Source organism: Anabrus simplex, chromosome 4, assembly GCF_040414725.1.
Source record: "Anabrus simplex isolate iqAnaSimp1 chromosome 4, ASM4041472v1, whole genome shotgun sequence".
Taxonomy (NCBI): Eukaryota; Metazoa; Arthropoda; class Insecta; order Orthoptera; family Tettigoniidae; genus Anabrus; species Anabrus simplex.
This window is the reverse complement of record NC_090268.1, coordinates 419611286-419632705: the sequence shown is the minus strand read 5'-3', so window position 1 is coordinate 419632705 and position 21420 is coordinate 419611286. Positions and strand designations below refer to the sequence as shown.

The following is a 21420-nucleotide window of genomic DNA, read 5'->3' as shown; positions in this document are numbered from 1 at the left end:
TATAACAAATGAAGGAATCTTTATTTTCTACACTACACAGAACAATATTGTTCAGGTACACATCAAAATGATATTTTACTTTTGAGAAGTGCTTTTTCGAGTGTTCATTTCTGCTGTTAGTTTTTTGAAATCTGGATGATAATTGAGAAGCGTAGCTCGCACAGGTTCACTTAAATGCTCATCACTTAGTTCAGATCGATACTTAGACTTAATGAATTTAAGCGTTGAGTACAGTGATTAACACACATATGTAGCCCCAAAGATTGAGGTAAGTCTCTTAGCACACTATTTTGTTAGTGGGTATTTTTCTTCTTCTGGAGCATTCTTCCAAAATTCTATGGTAGAATTGCCACTTCGTTTGAGTCCTTTCACTCCTTCGTCCTCGTGCAGTTCTAGTAGCTCCAACTCTACAGGTGTTGTATCCTTTGTTATTGGTGATGAAACAGGACAGACATCGTCCACAACATCAACAGCAAAAGGATTTTCCAGGAATGAAAATGAAGGTTTAATTGATCTCAAATCATTAAATAAAGTTAAGCCGCACATCGCTGCTACTGACTGCCGCCGGCCGCGAGGTGTTGTTAGTTTCCATTAATTATATAAATTAATTGTACTGTAAGCTTGGTGTCAAGAGCCGCACGAGACTGACTCAAGAGCCTCATGCGGCTCGCGAGCCTCGATGTGGCCAGCCCTGCTTTATAATGTACACTTACATAATTGCCCAGGGAAGAGGATTATTTCCTAAATTGCCATTAAGGTGTAAAATCATTTTTGGACTACCTTTAAGTACTGTAAAGTAAATAATGACCAGTGCATGAGGTCATGTTGTTTGTATTTTTTTTAAACCAAGTAAATTAACTTGATTTTCATGTAACTATTTGAATTTGTTTCTTTGCTATTTTTATATAGTATTATTGTGTAGATGGTATGTACACGTCAGTGTTTAAAGTAAATGTCATGAGAAAAATTTCAAGCAAAATGATCTAGATTAAACTCGGTAAAGTACTCTAATTATGAGAATTTATAAGAACAAACATGCAGGAAAATTTCACCATGCATGCGCATGAGTGTAAGTGTAGTAGATCCGGACGGATTTCATGTTCGATGCCAGGACAGGGTCAACGAAATTTATGAAAGAAGTTTGTATGAATGTGCATGTCTATCCATGGAGATTCAAGCTTCGCAGACTGATAGTGTCTTCGCCCGATTTCTAAGATGTAAATGTGTGTTTTGTAGTGTTGAATTGTTAGTGGTTGTCATAATTTCGATTGAAGGAATAATTTATGAACCGCCAGGATCTCTATTTCAAAGTAGCTTATTATTAATGTGTTATTTGGATTTCAAGTCATCATTTGAATAATTATTTGGAAGTCTAAGTAATATTAGAAACGTAGTCCGGTAACGTTCTTGGTTTCACTGAACGTTTACTAGAATCTGTATTTTAAAAACTTTGCAGAGCAAGGGTATATTGCTATTGAAATATGGAAGAGTAATACACTGTTGAAAACAGATAATTTTAAAAAAATATGTTTATTTTGAATGAAACATGAAAACGGACGCCATCCGTAGATGGAATGCTGCCATCACCACAGCTAGTAGACCGTGAGTCAACCAATACTACAATTAGTCTCACTCCAGCTGTCAGTTTAGTAAGCAAAGCAAAAAAGCAGATGGTGCGAGACAACCACTTAATGTTTATTTCCTTTGATCACCTGGAAGTTTGTTAGTTCAACTACAGAAAATTAAGGTCGTTGGAGACTATTCAGCCTGTCACATAAACTGAAAGTCTAGCGATTACTATTATTGTTATTGTTTTAAAAGGATATCGAACTGGGTAACCATCCTTTGTTTACGTTAATCATTGGAAAATACCATCGCTTAAGAGCTGAGACCTCGTATCTACAGTTATTCCGAAATATGGTTTTAACATTTCGTTCCGGGCACAGGAAGCCTCTGGATCGTACTGATGAGATCACCTAACAAAATATCGAATAGAAATTCTTAAAGTGAAATGGTTGAATGGCTGGGAAGACTACGGAGTAAGGAGATGAGGTGCTCGACAAAGAGGTACAGTATGTTCGGAGCTGTCAGTGGAAGATGGCGTTTGAATAAGTTCGAATACTGTAAGTTTGAGAGGTGGTTTTAAAAGTACAACACATCTTAATATGAAGATAAAGGTAGAATTAGCTGGCATTCAAGAGGACAAATTAGGGCAAGTATTCGTTTATACGAAGAGGTGTAACGGATTGGAATTATTTACCAAGGGAGATGTTCGATAAGTGTCCATATTCTTTGAAATTATTTAATAAAAGACTAGCTAAACAACTGATAGGGAATCTGCCACCTGGTTGACTGCCCTAAATGCAGATCAGTGGTGACTGTTTGTGAAAACCGCCCTCTCGTATCTGACACTTCCCTAAAGCTACACATTTTTTAAGAATACCATTTCTTCTTCTTCTTCTTCTCCCTCTTTTTCCGCTTTCCACATATCCTGTTGGGGTCACCGGTTATAAATGTGTCGCACATTGAAAACTGGCCCTGGTTTACGGCCGGATGCCCTCCATGACATCAACACTGTATGGAGGGGTATATTCACTTTTACATGTTTCTGTGGAGGTTGGTAACGTGGCGTGTTGTGTTGTGTTGTGTTGTGTTGTGTTGTGTTGTGTTGTGTTGTGTTGTGTTGTGTTGTGTTGTGTTGTGTTGTGTTGTGTTGTGTTGTGTTGTGTTGTGTTGTGTGCATTTGAAGAGGAATATGCTGGGGACAAACATAAACACCCAGTCCCAGAATGTCCCAGACGATATTAAAATCACCGACCCGGCTGGAATCGAATCCTTCTGAACTGTAGGCCTCAACGCTGACCATTTAGCCAACGAGTCGGAAAATGTTTCTACTAATCAGTATAGTTATTATCAAATTTAATTTGTAATACTGTATTTGTAATTCGCACTTTTTCAGCCGTATAGGACAGGATTTCCGCTCTCCCGTAAAAAGGGGCTTTTGTTACATACGAGGGTCTCCTACTCTCAACCTCTTCCTTGGCTAGTTTGCAAAGTCGTAATCAAATCACGTTTCATACTCCCCAGGTTCTACTGCTACCCTGGGAATCTATAGAGGATCTCGCCTAAATACCATCGTCAGGTAGTGTCCTCTAGCTGGCCACATCCAACCCTGGTTACAGGTGGGAAAGTGTATTTACTAGGTCCAAAGGTGGCCTTTCAGGGATGGAAATTAAAACTTAATCAGACTATGGTTTGTATCCTTGAGATAGGACGATAGACGGGATTCCAGCACCCCTCTCCTAAATTCTTCTCACGTACAGTATATTGAAGATCTCACGTCGGATTGTAACTCTCAGGCGGGGGTTGAACGAAAATGTGTAGGACAGGAGTCGCAATATATACTCCGAGACCACGAAAGTGGCCTAAAAACGAATAATGATTGAAATTTACATTCTGTATTTGTTTAATTATGTACGGTTTTCTGTCCACCTCTGTGGTGTAGTTAGTGTGATTAGCGCCACCCCCGGAGGCCCGGGTTCGATTCCCGGCTCTGCCACGAAATTTAAAAAGTGGAACGTGGTCTACTGAGCCTCGCGAGGTTAACTGAGTAGAGGAGGGTTCGATTCCCCATCTCAGCCATCCTCGAAGTGGTTTTCCATGGTTTCCCACTTCTCTACCAGGCAAATGCCGGGATGGTACCTAACTTAAGGCCACGTCCTCTTCCTTCCCTCTTTCTTTCTATCCCTTCCGATCTTCCAATCCCCCCGAATGGCCTCTGTTCAGAATAACAGGTGAGGCAGCCTCGTCGAGGTACTGGTCCACTTTCCCAGTTGTAACCCTCACCCAAAAGTATCAGGATTCAGGACACTGCCCTTGATGGGATCCCTCGCTGAGTCCGAGGGAAAAACCAACACTGGAGGGTAAACAGATTATTTATTTATTTATTTATTTATTTATTTATTTATTTATTTATTTATTTATTTATTTATTTATTTATTTATTTATTTATTTATTTATTTATTCACGAAGCACGAGATACAGCTACACTGAGCAAATTTCACTTGCACTGTCAACAGACTATTTAACAAACATAAACTTTCATAATAAAATATAACAAACATAACAAAATATAACAAGATCAGGTACACATCCTGCTAATAACTGTCCAAATCGAAAACCATGAGAATGTCCATGTTCATAGCCAAGTCGTTGTGGGTCAAGATGACGGTATAATCCCTTCACATTAACTTATCTTTAAGATACTATTTACACACCTCTCGAATACACTTTTATTTGATGCTATATCAAGCTCTTGTCTCCTATTAATATTGTTAAAGAGTGTTGGGAGGCGGATTAGGAAAGATCGTTGAAGTATTGAGTGCTGAGTGTGGGAAATGTGGAGGAAGGTCTTTGGTTCTGGTGGCGCGGGAAGGAACGCGGAGAGAGAAGAGAGAAACAAGATGTTCCGAGCGGTAATGTCCATTTAAGATCTCGTGGAGGAAACTCAGGTCAGCTACCTGTCACCTGATGTGCAGCGGTGACACATTAATTGCCATTAATACCTGCTGCGTAGACAGATTTCTGAGCTTGGGGTTTCTGTTCCTTACAATTGCAGCAAAGAAGGACACTGCTCTGTCTAACTGCTTAGTATTAGAGGGGGCGGCTGTTGTCCAAATCGGAGAGCAGTAGTTTAAGAGAGGTTGAACGATCGTGAGGAAGAAGTGACGAAGAGCAATGGGGTCAGAAATTTCTGTGAAGCGATAGAGAATGCCTAGTAACTTCATAGCCTTGGTTGTATATGTTTCTATATGGGTCTTAAATTGTAATTTTGTATCGAATATTACACCTAGGTCACGCTGTTGCGTAACCACGGTGATGGGCTTGTCGAGTAGCGTACTCGATCCATTATTAGAGATTAGATGACAGGTCCTTGGCTGAATGGTCAGCGTTAAGGTCTTCGGTTCAGAGTGCTCAGGTTCGATTCCCGACCGGGTCGTGGATTTTAGTCGCGTCTGATTAATTCTTCTGGCTCGGGGACTAGGTGTTTGTATTTGTCCCAAAACTTTCCTCTTCATATTAAGACAACACACTACTATACCCGCCACAGATATACGCAGTAGAGATTACGTGCCTCCACATAGGGTTGGCGTCGGGAAGGGCATCCGGCTATAAAACAGGACCAAATCCCTGAATGTGGTTTTTCGTGGTTTCCGATTTTCACATCAGGAAAATGCTGGGGCTGTGCCTTAGTTAAGAACATGACCGCTACCTTCCCAGTACTAGCCCTTTCCCATCCCTCCGTCACCAAAAACTTCGATGTGTTATTACGACGTTTAAAAAGTAGCAAAAAATATATTGAGTATTCATCCCTAAGGCTGGTTGACTACTTAACAGCTCTGCCATCAACTGTCATTGATGGCCTAGGAGTCACTGAGGAGGCATACTAGGGAAATGAGAAGTGAGGCGGTTTCCTGTTGATTTCCGCACCGAGCCAGAAATTTCTATTACATATTGAAGTGCATGCATGCACCAACCAACTCTATGGACTACACAGACTGGATGCATAAGGAATGATGGTACTAGCATCATTCATGCCTCCGACACTTCCATGCTGTCAAATCTAAGGATGAGGCTGAGACAGATCAATGAAAGTAACAAATTTGTTCTAGCTCAAACCAGAAGGCAAAGTGCACTGTAAACTCTGGGTCTTGCCAACAAGAGAATTCTTATGGAGGCAAGTATTAATTTCAAAAGATTCCGAGTGACAGAAAATATGTCATCGGGAAAGAGATGAGTTGCGTTGCCAATTATAGCTCCTCCCAGCCTGAAAGATATTTCATTTCCTAGGTCACAATGAGACGGACACCAACTGCACTGTGAAGCAATTTTAAATACGACCAGGGCAACATCAAGCAAGGGTTGGAGATAGCTTCCAGCCAGTGGCCAACAGGGAAATTATACGTACACGTCTGCACGTAAATGAAGGGAACGTCGGGGAGAAAAATATGGCAATCAAGAAGACAAGAAGTTCAGCGTAAGTCACGATCTCTTGACACGTTTCTTGATTACATAAACTGTCGACAATTCCTCAAATAAAGTGACATTTTAATTACATGGCTGAGTTATAACAAAAGGGATTGCCATTTCCCTTCAGAAATAAACTAAGAAATCTTCCCTCTAATGTATAGGCCTAAAAGGAGAGTTGCTGAAACCAGACCAATCGACGGCAATACCTTAAGGTTCACGGTATCTGACAGGTGACATGCCTGACGACCCAGACGAGCACGGAAAGCTGGCCTAGTTCGGACGAGAGAATGGCAGACTGACTCTGGAGGACAGGGCAGTCTGTAGGGGAAGGTCAGTATGTAGATTTACTGGAAAAGTCGGTGAGACAGAGTAAATTGACATGAATTGGAGAACAGTCTTAGATCATTCCGAGCGCGCGGCTTTGAGCTCGCATCCGGGAGATAGTGGGTTCGAATCCCAGTGTCGGCAGCCCTGAAGATAGTTTTCCGTGGTTTCCATTTTCACACCAGGTAAATGCTGGGGCCGTACCTTAACTAAGGCCACGGCCGCTTCCTTCCAACTCCTATGCCTTTCCTATCCCATCGTCGCCATAAGACGTATCTGTGTCGGTGCGACGTAAAGCCCCTAGCAAAAAGGAGATCAGTCGGAGAACGAAAAAAATCCACAGTTCTAGCCGTTCAGACAAGCAACTCAATGTTGAAAACATCCCAGGGATATGAGCTACGAATTTTAGGTGAATAAAGTATAATAAAGTATGACAATATATTCTCTATTTATTCGTAAAAATTACAATCCATTTTCTTAACTATCGTTATCCGCACGATTAGATCAGCAGTTTTCCTTTTTTCCACCACTACGAGCGCTGATGTGAGTCAATGCAGTGTTTCACTTAAGCACTACTACCAGCGCTAATGTTAGTCAAAACATTGTTTCACTTAAGCACTACTACGAGCGCTAATGTGCGTCAATGCAGAGTTTCACTTAAGCCCTACTAGGAGCGCTAATGTGAGTCAAAGCATTGTTTCACTTAAGCACTACTACGAGCGCTAATGTGAGTCAAAGTATTGTTTCACTTAAGCACTACTACGAGCGCTAATGTGAGTCAAAGCATTGTTTCACTTAAGCACTACTACGAGCGCTAATGTGAGTCAAAGCATTGTTTCACTTAAGCACTACTACGAGCGCTAATGTGAGTCAAAGCATTGTTTCACTTAAGCACCACTACGAGTGCTCATGTGAGTCAATGCAGAGTTTCACTTAAGCCCTACTACAAGCGCTAATGTGAGTCAAAGCATTGTTTCACTTAAGCACTACTACGAGCGCTAATGTGAGTCAAAGCATTGTTTCACTTAAGCACTACTACGAGCGCTAATGTGAGTCAAAGCATTGTTTCACTTAAGCCCTACTACGAGCGCTAATGTGAGTCAAAGCATTGTTTCACTTAAGCACTACTACGAGCGGTAATGTGAGTCAAAGCATTGTTTCACTTAAGCACTACTACGAGCGCTAATGTGAGTCAAAGCATTGTTTCACTTAAGCACCACTACGAGCGCTAAAGCGAGTCAATGAGGAGTTTCACTTAAACCCTTATAACTTCACTCGGTGTGGAGATTTTTCAAAAAATCATAATACGCCTGAGGGTATTGAACCAAGGAACACATTACAGAATGTATTATTTAAATAAGTTAATTTGGTTAGAATTTGAATCAAGAAAAGGAAACGAGTAAATAAACAAGCAATGTTTAGCCTGTTTTCCGGAAATGCATTTAGGACGGAAGTGATTTTGGATTTCTTTTAAGTTTGACAGACCTATCCAAGACTCAATTCGAAACCTTTCCGGATCCTTTAGCCCTTCAACTTTCGCCATAATTGAGGAAATTGTTTAATTTTATGTTTTTTATCTGTAAAGAAATGTTTTCAACATTAAAATCTATATTTGATGGTCTGTAACACAGTGCACTCAGTTGTAATTAAGTGATATTTAGGTTAGTAAAATCAATTACTTCTTTAATACATCCTTTTCAGTAATACAATTTCCGTTCCCCGTTTCACCCGCGTAGTTTTCAGCACTGTTATCATTTTCAGTAAGGTTATCGCCACAGCTTGCAATGCTGTTACTTATAGCATTTTCCCGTCCGACTCGTTGGCTGAATGGTCAGCGTACTGGCCTTCGGTTCAGAGGGTCCCGGGTTCGATTCCCGGCCGGGTCGGGGATTTTAACCTTCATTGGTTAATTCTAATGGCCCGGGGGCTGGGTGTTCGTGCTGTCCCCAACATCCCTGCAACTCACACACCACACATAACACTATCCTCCACCACAATAACACGGAGTTACCTACACGTGGCATATGCCGCCCACCCTCATCGGAGGGTCTGCCTTACAAGGGCTGCACCCGGCTAGAAACAGCCACACGAAATTATTATATATAGCATTTTCCCACGGTCCCCATATCCTAAAAATTTGGACTTGTTGTAAAAAGGGATTCGGATATTTTCCATCTCCTGTTTCAAAATTATAGATACAACCTGCACGAGTGAGTAGCGGACATATAAGCAAGGGTAAAAGTCCTGATATACATAGTTCTAGAAACCAACCATTTCCAAGATATGGCGTTAACACATCTGTAACTGTTACAAGCTTGATGTTGCAGGTACAAGGTTCCACATCAGATTTCAATGGCGCGGAGTCTTGTATTCGTAGCGGCAGATGTTTTCTAACGAATGGGTGTGCTAACGTCAGATGCAATGAAAAAATTAAAATCCACAACCTGTTTCCAGTCATTCGATCGCGTCAGGGATGAAATGAATGAAGCCCCATCTAGCAAAGGGGATAGAAATTGTGCCGGCTGCCGAAGCCTGTCGCACTGCTCTGGGGCAATGATTAATAACTGACAGAAGAAATGAAATTATATTGGAGAGTGTTGCTGGAATTAATTATGACAGGAAAAACCGGAGTATCCGGAGATAAACCTGTCCCGCTTTCGCTTTGTCCAGCAGAGATTCCACATGGAGTGACCAGGATTTGAACCACGGAACCGAGCGGTGAGAGGCCAAAGCGCTGCCGCCTGAGGCTCTGAGATGCAATGATGACTGCTTAAAATGCAACTGTTAGGTCAGCCTTGGGCTGGATCGGTGCTGAGTGTGCTACCCGTGACGGCATATCACTAGCGGAGACTTTCGACCTGCAACCTCCCATTCAGTCTATTGATAGCATGTACAGGTTCAGTTTCTGTATACGACAAGAAACAGCATTGACATAGGCGATGCTGAAAGTGATGTCTGTCTTCAGTCACGCATTCCTGACATCTCTTGATGAAATTACCATTCACACGCTTGAGTTCTTCTTCGGTAATATTCCTAATTTTTGTTGTAATATTCCTCGGCAGTTTCTCTATAGTGTGAGGATTATTCCTATAAACTTTATTTCCTAGAGTTCCCCACAAATAAAAGTAGCACATGATCAGGTCGGGGGAAACGACAGGGCCATAAACATTTAGAAATAATCCTGTCACCAAAAAACATATGTTGAAGGAACAGCGATGTAGTGAGTGGAGCGGACCGGACATTCGCTCTTGCACTGAGTTTATTGGCTCTATTTTTTGTCAGTTTGACCGTCTCACGTACGCTTTCTTCACTTATGTTGAAACTTATGGGCCATCCTTAAGAGACTGGAATCCAACACCGTATATCTTGATTACGATGACATCGTTCAGCAGATGATACAAGAACTCGTGTAGCAAATAGGACCAAGAACACCAAACAGTGGGAGGACAATCCATATTCTGAGCGAAGAGGGAAGAACTGAACACTGAACTCACTGTGTCAGTTTAACATAAACATGTGTAAGAATAAGAACGTCCGCCTCTGTAGTGCAGTGGTTAGTGTGATTAGCTGCCACCCCGGAGGCCCGGGTTCGATTCCCTCCTCATCCATTCTTGAGGTGGTTTTCCGTGGTTTCCCACTTCTCCTCCAGGCAAATGTGGGGATGATACCTAACTCTCTTCCCTGTCTATCCCTTCCTATATTTCCATCCCCCCGCACAAGGCCCCTGTTCAGCATAGCAGGTGAGGCCGCCTAGGAGAGGTATTGCGACCCAATGTCTCACCCTCCAAGACACTGCCTTTGAGGCGGTAGAGGTGGGATCCCTTGCTGAGACGGAGGGAAAATCAACCTTGGAGATTAAGAAAGAAAGAAAGAATAAGAAACAAATATAAAATAAGTAATGATTTATATAGGGGAATGTCGGGAGGTATCGGACAGTTTAACTTTTCTGCCATAATTTTTTTATGGAATACGAAGAATATCACGTAATGCATTTTATAAGCTACTATAGTCTTATATTAACGTACTCACTAGAATATATTAATGAACACTATTAAAAACCCCGACAATATTAACAAATTACGAGGTCATTACACTTTCGTAAGTTTGAAAAATGGAGGGTGGTATCGGACGGTCAATCTTTTTTTTAACAAAAAGATATTTTTTTCACATTCAAAATACAAACAAATTAACGTTTAGCCATTCTGCAAATATCACACTCTTTAGCGTTGAAGATTCTTGATGGACTAAACAAATATTTAGTCATAAGATCATTTAATTTATCAAAACATTTGTCAATTTGCTCCTTGTTGAAGTCTACTGCTCGCTGCAAGCTTGGCAGACTCAGCCGTCCTCAAACGGAGGTCTTGGTGCCTCTTCATGAAATCATAAAAATAGGCCTTTCCTGCCATCATTTTAGTTTTATTAAACCTATGTTAAGCTCTCAGTTCCTCAGCAAATTGATACACAAGTTTTAAAAATTCTGTTTTGTTGAGTGAGCTGGCTGACGGGGCCTTGATATGCATGTACAGGTCATTCTCTTCTTCATCTGAGAATGTTCTCTGATACGTCCCACCGTTCGCCGTACGCACTTTTATTGGAATCTCTTTACCAGCATCAAGAACTTTAATTCTATCACCTAACGTGCTTTTGTGGAACAGAGGAACATTGACTGGCCTCTCTTACTCATTCTATTGTTCCTGACGCTATTCACGGCTAATATCATATTGCTTTCTTCCCATTATCTTCGTATCTTCCTCATGTTTACGTAAAACAAAGGATAGTACTATCAGTAATCTGGGCGGAACTGCAACCTATGATGTCCGATACCGCACGCCAGATTCGTGTCCGATACCGCCCGAATGACTCCCTCAAGAAACAACAGGAATTGAACGAGAACGTTCGAAAAAAGCCAATTCTAAACCCACGATATTGCAAAGTAAGGAATACTTTTTCTGCTAAAGTACTTAAAGTTCAATGCAACTTACCCTTGTTGCTGCTACTTCTTGGTAAAAATAAATCTGTGCCGGGCGAAAATCACACAAAGGACAAAAATACACCAACACTCATAAACGACCCTGCCTTTCGACTGAATAGGAGGTACCCACCCTTCAATTATGCAGGCGGACCTGTGAGTAACTAAACAGGTTCTGCCTGCCACATGCTGCTAACAAAGACATCCGTGACTGTCCGACACCAGCCGCCGTCCGATACCTCCCGATCCTCCCCTACGGTCGGGACCCAATCATAAGTTATCTTTCTTCGTTCATACGCTTTTGTTCTGCACAGACTACATGTGTAATACGTAATAATGTTTCGTATGTGTGGGTTTTTTCTCCCTTACGCGATATTTTATACCGGTCTACTGAAAAACGTATAACTGAGGCCCGACTGCATTGTTTAAATTTACATTACGCCACTCCCTTCCATCTTGCAATGCCCAGTGAATAAGATATTTCTTCCAGCTGTGATCGAGCACTCTGGCATTACAAGATTTATCACTACCGAGCAAGTGGCTGTGCGGTTTGGGCCACGTAGCTATCAGCTTGCATTCGGGAGGTAGTGGTTCGAACCCCACTGTCGGCAGCCCTGAAGATAGTTTTCCGTGGTATCCCATTTTCACACCAGGCAAATGCTGTAGCTGTACCTTAATATTCAGGTTACGGTTGATTCCTTCCAACTCCTACGGGAATGTTTGTACGGTATCTGCGTCTATTTACTGTATCATTAAAAGGACGGGCACTATTACTCGCCTTGAATTTGCACCACACCATACGCCTACATCGTCATGTAATGGAACTTCATGAATTAATAAAGGATTTTCTGTGTTCTGTGTTCCGAGAAGCTACGTGACCATGCAAATGAGACCATGCCACATCAAAAAAAAAAAAAAAAAAGAAAGAAAGAAAAAGAAACTTTTCCCTTTGCGAAAATCAAATGATCATAAATATGTCTCCCGGTCATGACCATCCATTAACGACTAATTTCAGATGGCGACCAGCCATAAGACAGCCTGTACGGTTGCTAGGTAACACTGTCTGATCATCAATTCATACGTTACATCACAGCCTGCACTGTTGCAATGGTTACACTTCCGTCACACATTTTGTCGCTTTATGTTACACAAATTTTCGGACGATAAGATATATTTATGTCAAAAACTATAAAATGTGGATCAACAATATCATCAACAATGATTTTAAAACTAAAACTTTTGATCACCACGGGACACTAATTCATGCACGATAGTCACTATACAAAGTTTCAGTTTAAAAAGATGGTAGCCGTATGGGCCGAGGGTTTCGACACAGCAACTTCTTGCGCAACATGTCGTAGAATTTATTTATTTATTTATTTATTTATTTATTTATTTATTTATTTATTTATTTATTTATTTATTTATTTATTTCGTCTTATTTTCGAATGGGTCTACTATGGACCACGTTAAGCATCATTCATTTACGGTTCTTCCTCTTTCGATCGGCCCAGTACTTCTTCATCCTTTCGGAGTGGGCTTCTTTACGTTCTCGTGACCAGTTGTTGCCGGTCCGTTTTTTGCTACTTTGATCTTGGAATCCCTTAATTTTGTTGATGATTTTTTTGTATTCCTGTCTGTTGTATACTACCTGCTGTGATATATTATTTTCCTCCATATCCTCCTTGACCCCTTTAAGCCAGCTAGTTTGTGTCTTCCTGTTATCCATGTATTCCAGAATTCGCTTGGCTGTTCTCTCTGGTGGCATTCTTTTAATGTGTCCGTAGAAGCAGAGTCTTCTCTTCTTGAAGGATGTTGTGATTTTTTCGGTCCTTTTGTATAGTTCCTCATTTGGTCGCAGTCTAAATTCTTGACCCACTTTACTGGGCCCTAGTATCTTCCTCAAGATCTTCCATTCTGTCTTTTCAATGTTTTCTAGTAAGCCTTTCCTGTTCAGTGGAATATATTCGATCGCATATAGACTTTCTGGTTTGATGACAGTGTTGTAATGTCTGATTTTTGCAGTGAATGAAACTGATTTTTTTATTGTAGACATTTCGACATAACTGGTATGCTGCTTCCATCTTTCTTGCCCTTTCCTGTAATGCTATTCCTGGTAGTCCTGTTGGGGTTATCCATTCCCCTAGATATTTAAACTTCTGTACTCTTTTAATTGTTCCATATTTGGAGACAATATTTTGTGTCGGATCCTTTTTGTCCTGAATCATTAGTTCCGTCTTTTCGAAGGATATCTGAAGTCCCGTCTTTACAGCAGTCTCTTGAAGTGTTTCAATTTGTACCTTGGCTGTTTCAGTGTCTTCTGCCAGTATTGCCATATCATCTGCGAATGCTAGACAGTCAATTTTGACTCCAGATCTTCCCAGTGATATTCTATTTTCCACCCCTAATTCCGTCAGTCTCTTCCTCCACTCTCTGACCACTTTTCAAGTATAACATTAAACAGGAGTGGTGACATCCCGTCCCCTTGTCGGACACCTGTTTCGATCTTGAATGGTTTTGACAACATACCCATAAACTTAACCTGTGATGTAGTATCAGTGATGGTTTCTTTGATTAAATTTCTAGTTTTTTTATCTATCCCAAACTCTTCTAACGTGCTTATCAAGGTTGCTCTGTCGACTGAATCATAGGCTTTCTTAAAATTCACAAATACAATCACTTGATTTTTGGCTGTGAGTGCACGTAGTTGTATTATGGAGATTAGGCTGAAAATTTGCTCGCTGCATGATATCCCTTTCCGGAATCCTGCCTGGTATTCACCAAGTTCTTTTTCTATTATCCCTTCAGTCCTGTTTTGTAGTGCCTTGGATGGAAATTTAGAGGCAACTGGTGGCAATGATATTCCTCTGTAATTGTTAACGTTTCCTGTCTCCTTTTTTGTGCAGCGGGTGTATTAATGATGTCTTCCATTCCTTTGGGATGCTCTCTGTCTGCCAAATCTCCTCAAACAGTGCTTCTAGCTGAGTCACTAAGTGTTCTCCGGCATATTTCAATAACTCTGCAACTATTGAATCTTCACCTGACGTCTTATTGTTCTTCAGTCCTGTTATTATTCCCCTGATTTCTTCTTTATTAGGTGGTTCTGAGTCCGGTGTCTGGTTCTTGGGTTTCTCAAACATTAGAGTTTCCTCAGGTTTTTTACAGTTCAGTAGTTTCTGGAAATAATTTGCAAGGTGTTGGCAATTCTGTTCATTTCCAGTGATTAGATTTCCTTCGTCATCTTTGAAGCTTAGGGTTGGTGGTTTGTATCTTGTTAAGTTCCTCCTGAATGTCTGGTAGAAATTACGTGTGCTGTTTTTCACGAAATCTTCTTCTAGTTTCTTTAGTTGCTGTGTATCATAATGTTTCCGTTCACCTCTTATGGTTTTAGCTGTCGTTTTCCTTTGTGCTTTGAATGCCTCCCAGTCTTCTGGTTTCTTAGTTGAGTTCCATTTCTTCCATGTCTGAGCCCTTCTTTGTAGTGCTTCTTCGCAAACTTCATTCCACCACGGATGTTTCTTCTTTTTACTTCGTAGGATTGTTTGTTCCGCTGCTTGTTGTATTGATGTTGCCATCTCAGTTCAACTGTGACTTTGAATCTTATTTATCCTGTTCTGGTATTCATTCACAGTCTGCTGATTGAACTTCAGATCTTCTATTCTGTATCTTGTAATTTTTGTACCACTACTTTTTCTCCTTTCTGGTGTTAATTTCATCTTAATTTTTGTCAGATAGTGGTCAGAGTCGAAGTTTGCTCCTCTAGCTACATGTACATCTTGAATTTCTCTGGAGCTTTCATAACTGATTGCAACATGGTCAATCTGAAATTCGCCCAATAATTTGTTAGGTGATATCCATGTTGTTTGTTTCTTTGGCTTCTTCTGGAACTTGGTGGTCATGATGTTCAAATTGAATTTTTCACACAACTCTATCAACCTCTTACCATTCATGTTTGTCTTGCTGTGAGCCGTGAATTTTCCTGTGGTTCTTGATGGTTCATTCCTTCCAATTTGTGCATTGAAGTCTCCTAGCAGAATTACATTTTTCTCTGGAGTATTTCCTAGGATTTCTTCCAGACCTTCCCAAAATGTTTCTACTTTCTGTGGATTTTGTTGGTTGTCCTTATTTATTGGTGCATGTGCATTTATTATTGTGTATTTCTTGTTCTTGTTTTTGAAAGTTAGTGTTGACATCCTTGGTGAGGTGGATTTGAATTCAGTTATCTTGTCTGCCAGTGAATTGTGTACTACAAATGCTGTTCCAAACATCCAAAGACCTTTAGTGTTTTGTATTTTCTCTGCTGGTTTACCTTTATAAATCCTGTAGTTGTGTGTTTGTACCGTATTTTCGTCTCGGTATCTTGTTTCTTGTATAGCTAATATTTTCATCTCTTGTTCATCCATCATTTTAGTCAGTTCCATTTGTTTCCCTATTTTCAACATCGAGTTTACATTCAGTGTCCCTCTGAACGTTCTGTGTTTATATTTGTGATTTGTCTTTAGGATTCTAAGACCCTCCGACTGGTCTTGACTTGCGCAATGCTGCTGGACCCCCGGATGCGAACGCCCAGCTTCGGTAGCTTCGCCACCACGAGGATATGAGTTACTCATTGCACCTTTCATGACTGATACTTGTTTAGAGCTTGTGCTTCTAGAAATTTGCATTTCCATCTGCTACGACTTGGTTCGCTGCACCAAGACGTTTTCCAGGCCGCCCCTAACATGGGGAACATACGCCATTATTTATTTATTTATTTATTTATTTATTTATTTATTTATTTATTTATTTATTTATTTATTTATTTATTTATTTATTTATTTATTTATTTATTTATTACGCACCGATTTCGTCAATTTTTCACTCCGTCAGAACTCTTCGTTTTGGCTTAGAAAGTTCAGCGTTTAGCGATCCCGTTGTTCGTAGTTTATTAATAAAAAGTCTAACAGTTTTGTAAAGGGCAGGCTGGGTTAGACCCAACAAGAAACAATTATATGGTGAACCTATTTAACGATTCATTTTTACTATAAAACGTATTTTACAACAAAATGTAATAATATCAATACTTTGAAATATTTTTTTAGAACCCTGGACTTTTTAACAAATTCAAAAATATCAACTGAAAACCATCATAACATTTAGGGTTCAAAACATACACTGATTAAAAAAAATGTGGCAAAGAGTATGTACAGTACTTAAAATATCTGTTTGTTTACACCATTCCTCATAAATGAATACAATGATTCTCAATGTGCCGAGCAAAATGTAACATGTAAATAACACTTAAAGAAGTTCCAACCGGGACATATTCCTTAGTTTCTCTGTTTTTATCAACAAAATAAACAGGAAAACTACCTGCATTTGAATCCTCTGTAATCACCGTAACACTGAAAATTGCTATACAGTAGTTGTATCTCTGATGTTTTCCTCTTCCCCTTCACTAAATTCATTGTTGGGCTTATGATCACTGGTTATCGCAAAATCCAGTTCAGCGTCTGTATAGCCAAATTCATCATTGTATAACGTTTCCTCTATTTCATATGTTGAAATCCTTCCACTTGATGATGCCATGTTCAAAACTTCAAGGAAACACTAATGCTGTTGTTTATTCAAGATATGAAGATGGTAATACACTGACTGACAGAGCAAATGCAACACCAAGAAGGAGTGGTTCGAAAGGGATGAAAGTTGGGGGAAAAACAGAGACGGCACGGACGAATAATTGATGTTTATTTCAAACCGATATGCAGGTTACACAATGCGCACGGCATCGACTCAGCAGGATGTAGGACCACCGCGAGCGGCGATGCACGCAGAAACACGTCGAGGTACAGAGTCAATAAGAGTGCGGATGGTGTCCTGAGGGATGGTTCTCCATTCTCTGTCAACCATTTGCCACAGTTGGTCGTCCGTACGAGGCTGGGGCAGAGTTTGCAAACGGCGTCCAATGAGATCCCACACGTGTTCGATTGGTGAGAGATCCGGAGAGTACGCTGGCCACGGAAGCATCTGTACACCTCGTAGAGCCTGTTGGGAGATGCGAGCAGTGTGTGGGCGGGCATTATCCTGCTGAAACAGAGCATTGGGCAGCCCCTGAAGGTACGGGAGTGCCACCGGCCGCAGCACATGCTGCACGTAGCGGTGGGCATTTAACGTGCCTTGAATACGCACTAGAGGTGACGTGGAATCATACGCAATAGCGCCCCAAACCATGATGCCGCGTTGTCTAGCGGTAGGGCGCTCCACAGTTACTGCCGGATTTGACCTTTCTCCACGCCGACGCCACACTCGTCTGCGGTGACTATCACTGACAGAACAGAAGCGTGACTCATCGGAGAATACGACGTTCCGCCATTCCCTCATCCAAGTCGCTCTAGCCCGGCACCATGCCAGGCGTGCACGTCTATGCTGTGGAGTCAATGGTAGTCTTCTGAGCGGGCGCCGGGAGTGCAGGCCTCCGTCAACCAATCGACGGGAAATTGTTCTGGTCGATATTGGAACAGCCAGGGTGTCTTGCACATGCTGAAGAATGGCGGTTGACGTGGCGTGCGGGGCTGCCACCGCTTGGCGGCGGATGCGCCGATCCTCGCGTGCTGACGTCACTCGGGCTGCGCCTGGACCTCTTGCACGTGCCACATGTCCCTGCGCCAACCATCTGCGCCACAGGCGCTGCACCGTGGACACATCCCTATGGGTATCGGCTGCGATTTGACGAAGCGACCAACCTGCCCTTCTCAGCCCGATCACCATACCCCTCGTAAAGTGGTCTGTCTGCTGGAAATGCCTCCGTTGACGGCGGCCTGGCATTCTTAGCTATACACGTGTCCTGTGGCACACGACAACACGTTCTACAATGACTGTCGGCTGAGAAATCACGGTACGAAGTGGGTCATTCGCCAACGCCGTGTCCCATTTATCGTTCGCTACGTGCGCAGCACAGCGGCGCATTTCACATCATGAGCATACCTCAGTGACGTCAGTCTACCCTGCAATTGGCATAAAGTTCTGACCACTCCTTCTTGGTGTTGCATTTGCTCTGTCAGTCAGTGTATCTTTGAAACTTAAACAACAGACAATAATCTTGTCAGCGTGTTGGACAGAATTTATTAGGCACGTCAACGGTCGAGCCGGGCCTGAGAGACCCATTCTTACTTTGTGCAAATGACAGAAAAAAAGACTGACTGATGAAGCTCCTAGATAAGAAGAGCAACGCATTCCTATCACCGTTACAGGAAGGTAAAGAGCCGACCAGCACTTTGAATGCTGAGACCTTGGACTAATTGCAAACTGTCATACTGCTGGGTCTCAAGGGCCCAGTCCGATCGTTCTAGGGTTAAAAATTGCCGCACATGTAAAAAAGGGAAAAAACCACGTTGTGGTCCAAATTCTTGAGTGTCTACTAGTAACAAATTCTCATTTTTGATCCACAATATCAGCTTGGGCCTCCCTTAATATTTCGATTAAATTTGTAACAAGTCATATCTATTTGAACAGGGTTTGCAGCGAACTAAAGTAACTGCAAACAAGGAAGCGACCAGGGACTTGGTCTAAGAGGACAAATGCCGGCTTGTGATGCCAAGCTAATGGGTTCATCAGGTCTCCTAGTTTCCAAGAAACGGGGACCGGATTGTTTGCACAACACGTACTGCAAGTTAACGTCATGGCGGGAATTAGTTCAATGAACATGGTGTTCGTTAATTAGTCATGCTTGTGTTCGCCGTTCTCTGCTGTACAGCACATGCATATGCCTCCCACACGCGTTACAATGACGATCATTGAGCTTCAAGTGTTGTCTGACCTACATAAACCATCATTCACAAATATATTCTGTATATACACAAAATCCTGTTTTCATCAGCAGTAAAGAATGTAACAGAATTGAATGCTCCCTTCCTCCACTTTCATATCTATTTTACACTGACTGACAGAGCAAATGCAACACCAAGAAGGAGTGGTCAGAACTTTATGCCAACTGCAGGGTAGACTGACGTCACTGAGGTATACTCATGATGTGAAATGCGCCGCTGTGCTGCGCACGTAGCGAACGATAAATGGGACACGGCGTTGGCGAATGGCCCACTTCGTACCGTGATTTCTCAGCCGACAGTCATTGTAGAACGTGTTGTCATGTGCCACAGGACACGTGTATAGCTACGAATGCCAGGCCGCCGTCAACGGAGGCATTTCCAGCAGACAGACCACTTTACGAGGGGTATGGTGATCGGGCTGAGAAGGGCAGGTTGGTCGCTTCGTCAAATCGCAGCCGATACCCATAGGGATGTGTCCACGGTGCAGCGCCTGTGGCGAAGATGGTTGGCGCAGGGACATGTGGCACGTGCGAGGGGTCCAGGCGCAGCCCGAGTGACGTCAGCACGCGAGGATCGGCGCATCCGCCGCCAAGCGGTGGCAGCCCCGCACGCCACGTCAACCGCCATTCTTCAGCATGTGCAAGACACCCTGGCTGTTCCAATATCGACCAGAACAATTTCCCGTCGATTGGTTGACGGAGGCCTGCACTCCCGGCGTCCGCTCAGAAGACTACCATTGACTCCACAGCATAGACGTATAGACGTGCACGCCTGGCATGGTGCCGGGCTAGAGCGACTTGGATGAGGGAATGGCGGAACGTCGTGTTCTCCGATGAGTCACGCTTCTGTTCTGTCAGTGATAGTCACCGCAGACGAGTGTGGCGTCGGCGTGGAGAAAGGTCAAATCCGGCAGTAACTGTGGAGCGCCCTACCGCTAGACAACGCGGCATCATGGTTTGGGGCGCTATTGCGTATGATTCCACGTCACCTCTAGTGCGTATTCAAGGCACGTTAAATGCCCACCGCTACGTGCAGCATGTGCTGCGGCCGGTGGCACTCCCGTACCTTCAGGGGCTGCCCAATGCTCTGTTTCAGCAGGATAATGCCCGCCCACACACTGCTCGCATCTCCCAACAGGCTCTACGAGGTGTACAGATGCTTCCGTGGTCAGCGTACTCTCCGGATCTCTCACCAATCGAACACGTGTGGGATCTCATTGGACGCCGTTTGCAAACTCTGCCCCAGCCTCGTACGGACGACCAACTGTGGCAAATGGTTGACAGAGAATGGAGAACCATCCCTCAGGACACCATCCGCACTCTTATTGACTCTGTACCTCGACGTGTTTCTGCGTGCATCGCCGCTCGCGGTGGTCCTACATCCTACTGAGTCGATGCCGTGCGCATTGTGTAACCTGCATATCGGTTTGAAATAAACATCAATTATTCGTCCGTGCCGTCTCGGTTTTTTCCCCAACTTTCATCCCTTTCGAACCACTCCTTCTTGGTGTTGCATTTGCTCTGTCAGTAGGTGTATTTATTGATTGATTAATTTATTTATTCGAGAAACCAAAACGGCGAGAAGCCGAATTACAGAGTTCCGCAATGAAAAATATATTTACAATAGACTAGCACAAGGCAAACATAAAAAATAAGTGTAAGAACAATGAAGGAAAAACATCTAATGATAAAAATAGAGAAAAATTAAAAACTAACAAAATAACAAAATAATTGTAGAGACACAACAATTAACAACAAAACATAAAGGCAAAAGAAACAACGAGGAACACTGAAGATTGAACGTAAAACAAAGAGAAGAACTTAGAGCTAGGTACAGTAAGATAAATACAGACGGAACACATAAGTAACGGTATAGTACAGTAAAAAAAAATTACATTATGTTATGTACAAAAGAGGAAACAGCAATGAGAAGAGAAAAAAGGAATATGAAGAAAACGTACTAGGTTAAGGAAGAATCGATTAAAGGAGACATACGAAGAAAAAAATGTCCAAGTTCCTATCAGAAGATAAAGAGTTAAGGAAGGTTGGTATGCGGATAAATAAACTTCTTTGAACGAGAGAGAGAGGCGGGAGTACGGAATATGAAGGGGCGGATTAATCCTGGTTTTGCGAGTTGGAACATGTAAGGGTGAAGGTTCAGGAGAACGAAATAAACTGTTAACAGCGTTATATAGGAATCTAAGGTCGGCTACTTTCCTGCGACCAGATAACGGGCGAAGGTTTACCTTATCTAATTACTGCTCAAGTTTCGACAATCACATACCCTGGC

At 42.3% G+C, this 21420-nt stretch overlaps 1 long non-coding RNA gene across 1 annotated transcript in view; it reads right to left on the bottom strand.

Annotated features, from left to right (window-relative positions):
• Positions 1–21420, bottom strand: part of LOC136872784 (uncharacterized) — a 644810-nt gene that overhangs the window by 401414 nt on the left and 221976 nt on the right. The gene's annotated exons all lie outside the window — the stretch shown is intronic.